Source organism: Pteropus alecto, unplaced genomic scaffold (assembly GCF_000325575.1).
Source record: "Pteropus alecto unplaced genomic scaffold, ASM32557v1 scaffold71, whole genome shotgun sequence".
NCBI lineage: Eukaryota > Metazoa > Chordata > Mammalia > Chiroptera > Pteropodidae > Pteropus > Pteropus alecto.
The window spans coordinates 14,105,855-14,110,129 of NW_006433024.1; positions in this window are offsets into that span (position 1 = coordinate 14,105,855).

Consider the following 4,275-nt stretch of genomic DNA (forward strand, 5'->3'; position numbering starts at 1 on the left):
TAGGGAAAGTAATGTTCTGAATGGAGTTCTGTTTCTCCTAGGTGGGTTTACTTTAGTTTTTGGCAGACAGATGATGGCAGTTCCCCTTGCTTTGATCTGGGTTTGATCTGATTAAAAGCTGATTTTCAAGCTTTATGAGTGTTAGCATTTATGCACATGTTGTTTGCTTTCAAGAGTCCCAAAAGAAAGCTTGAAATGTTTACTATGTCTCCTAAATTATAAGTTTTTGTTCATGCAGCATTAAGAGAAGGTCAAAATTCCTATCAGTTTCTCAGACTTGTGGCCACCAGTTCCTGCTCAGCTTAACCTTTCAGCTGCTGTTAAAAGATTAGCAAATATGAGGAGAAAAGCTATGTGAAACAGAGATCAGTTCAATATGTATCCCTTCTCTCCATGATGCTTTCTTCTTACGGTCCTTGCTGTCTAGTTCTCTGATGCTACTAAGTATTCATTTATTTTAATTTTATCTAGTTTTTCTAATTGTTCTCAGTGGGAGAGTCATCATTCAACTATTTTAAGAAATGGAAGGATTTGATTCTTCAATATAAATTTGAGAATTGACTTGTAAAATCATAACAAAATCTTGAGGAAGATTATTTGGATTTGCATCAAAATTCTACATCAATTTGCAAATAATGACAGTGTTATAACATTTAATTTTTATATTCATCAGCATAATCTGATTCCCCAATTATTTGTATCTTTCTCATTATATTCTAATAACATTTTAGAGTTTCACCATAGAAGACTTAGAGATGTTTTTTTATGATTTATTCCAAGATACTATATATTCTTTGGCACTGTTTAAGCTGTGTCTTCTTTTAAATTGTATTTTCTAATGTAATTGATATTCTGATTGATCATATACCCAATGATCTTATGAAACTCTTTTATCTTTCCAATATGTATGTGTATGAAAATATTATTTGTGAATAATTAGATTAATTCTTTCTTAATAGATTGGTGCTGCAATTTTTACCTGCATTTAATTCATGACATACACATACAAATTATGTACAATAATATCTTTGTCATATTACGTTTGTACATTATCACCATTTATGAAAATAATCTTTTTCAGTCTCTTACTGAATCCATTAGTATCTTCATTATTACATCAGTCACTTTTCGAATGATAAAAATAATACAGTGTATATTAAATGGTCCTCCATTGGAGATGTTTGATATACAGCAGTTTTTAAATTCATGCATGATGCTTTCACTTAAAAATTCAAAGTACACAAGTAATTATTCACGTGTCTTAAAACAATTATCTTCAATAGTCTAGTTATGTATTCACTGTTTTCTATTATTAGCAACTTGCATTAAGGTGGTCCATTTATTAAAGTTGATTAGTCAAAACTGATACATTATTAACTAAACCCACAGTTTACATTAGGGTTTCTTTTTTGTGTTGTACATTCTGTGGGTTTTAACAAATGTATAATGACATACATCCACCGTTACAGTATTGTACAGAACAGTTTCACTGCCCTAAAAAGTCCCTGTGCTCCACCTATTGACTCCTCCCTCCCTCTTCCTGAATGTTTGACAACCACTGATTTTTTTTTTTTTTTTACTATGTCCACAGTTTTGCCTTTTCCAGAATGTCACATAGTTGGAATCTTACAGTACGTAGCCCTTTCAGATTGACTTCTTTGACTTAACAACATGCATCTAAGGTTTCACTACATCTTTCATTCCACCAAATTATTTTTGTTGTTGTTGAATATTATTCTATTGTATAGATGTACCTGTTTATTTATCCATTCACTTACTGGTGGATATGTTGGTCACTACCATGTTTTGGCAACTATCAATAAAGCTGCTAAAAACATTAGAGTTTAGGTGTTTTGTGTAGATGCAAGTTTTCAAGTAAGTACCAAGTCGCATGATTGCTGGATCATATGGTAAGAGTGTTTAGTATTGTAAGAAACTGCCAAAATGTCTTCCAAACTGGTTGTATCATTTTGCATTTCTACAAGTAATGAATGGGAGTGCCTGTTACTCCACATGCTCACCAGCATTTGGTGTTTTCAATGTTTTGGATTCTAGCCCTTCTAACAGGTGTCTTGTGGTATCTTGTTTTAATTTGCAATTCCCTAACGATAGATGATTAGCTTTTTTTATATGTGTATTTGCCATCTGTATATCTTTTTTGGTGAGTATCTGTTCAGCTCTTTGGTCTATTTTTAATTTTTTAAATTGGGTGTTTTGTTTTCTTATTATTGGATTTTAAGTGTTCTTTGTATATTTTTGGTACCAATTCTTTATCAGATATATCTTGGTGGGTAATATTTTCTCCCAGTCTGTGGCTTGTTTTTAATTGTATTGAAGTGCTATAATTTTGTTTTCAATCTCATAAATGAACTTTATCATTGTTATCATTTTATACCAATCATTATTCATATCAGTCTTTATATTTTTATTCACCATTAGTTCTGTCCTTCAGACTGTCCTTTGGGAATTTTCTTTTCTTTTTTTTTTCTTGAAGTGAGTTCATTAGAATCTATTGTCGTAAAGCCTGTTTCTGGTAAACTATCTCAGTTTTGCTTATCTAAAAAATGATTTTTTAATTAAAATTCTCTTTTTTATATTAATTGAAACAGTTGCAAACATAAAGAAGCTACTCTGAATTTTGGGCTTCCCAAGATTCTCTAGGGTAACGGCATCTCCGTTTTCTGTTTTCTCAATCTTATATGAGATCTTCTCACTGGTAAAATCTAATCCAGACCTATTTGGGGAAGCTGTTTCTTTAAAATATACTTCTTTGTTTCTTCTGACATGCCAAGGATACCTTAGAAGCAAATGATTAAGCAACATGTAACTTCGTATGCATTGTAAGGATAAGCCTCACTGCAAAGGTGACAGTTGAGCAAAGTCTTAAATGATTTAAAGAAGCAAATCGTTTATCTCTCTGGAGAAAAAGGTTTCTATGCACAATTGTAAGGATCTCGAGATGGGAGTATTCCTAGTATGTTCTAAGAAGAGCTAAGTAGTCTATCTGGCTGGAATAGATTAAGCAAAAGGGAGAGTAGTATCTGACATGTTCAAAGAGATCATGGGAACCTGATCAGGTAGCGATTTCAATGCTTAATTTTATCCTTTATTTTTAGTAAGATGGGAAGTCATTGGAAAGTTTTGAGCAGAGGAGAGAGACATCATTAAAATAATACAGTGATTTTTCCTTCATTCATAAACAAATAAAAATTTATCATCACATCTGATGAAAGTATACATTGTCAGAAAACAGTTCTAAATCTCAAAGCATGTATTATTTTTTTTGATAAAAATTATGTTTATCTTATTGAAATATATGCTTGGATTCTTTTTCTACTCAGTAAACAATGTGAAAGCTCATGTGTGGTATCAACCTTGTCTTACTGACTTGTTATAATAACAGATAATAATGATAATAAAGGTGCTGCTGCTGCTGCTGCTGATACACCAAGTATCATTAATACCAAATACTGGTGACTGATTTTTTGTTATTATTATATACATATTATTCCCCACTCTCATATATGAAGTAATAAAATAATATATCCTATAGCTAGTGAACTTAGAATAAGACAGTCTGCATCCTACCTCCTTGGTTTCACATGATTGCAATAAATTTTTCTCATTAACCTACTTCAGCATGTTCACATATTATTTTTCCCCTTGAGATTATGACTCCACATTACATAGGCCAGATAAAAGATTCTTTTCAGCAGCACCGAAAATCTCATCAGCTTATTTATATACTCATCACAGAGAATATGATACTTTGCCTAAAGGTTGAAAAATAATAATGCATAACACTTAGTTAATGAAGACACAGTCTAAAAGCTTTGTATTTCTACATAATAAGTTTCATTTTAATAGCATTCCATTTATTTAATAAGTACTTTTCTATAACTTTGATCTAAGTATTGATTCTCTGAAAGTTCGAAATCAATATATTTTAAGGAAAATAACACTTTAGTAACTCTTTTAGTCATATTGAGCCAATATTAAATGTGGTTGATAGAAAATCTCTTTCTGTGGTCACGAAAGAAAAACTTGCTTCTGTATAATTTTCAGAAATATAGCAGTTTAGAATTTTACATACTTAAGTATAAAACTGAAAAATAAGAAGAATAGCCAGAGAAGATATATATGTTTTTACATTTAAATTAAGTGATAATATCTGCTGCATTATTTTCCATCTATTTAATTGCTCTATTAACATAAAAAAACTTGTTCAGGACGGGTCAGAATTTCTATTTCATTGGTAGAGATAGACTATGATAA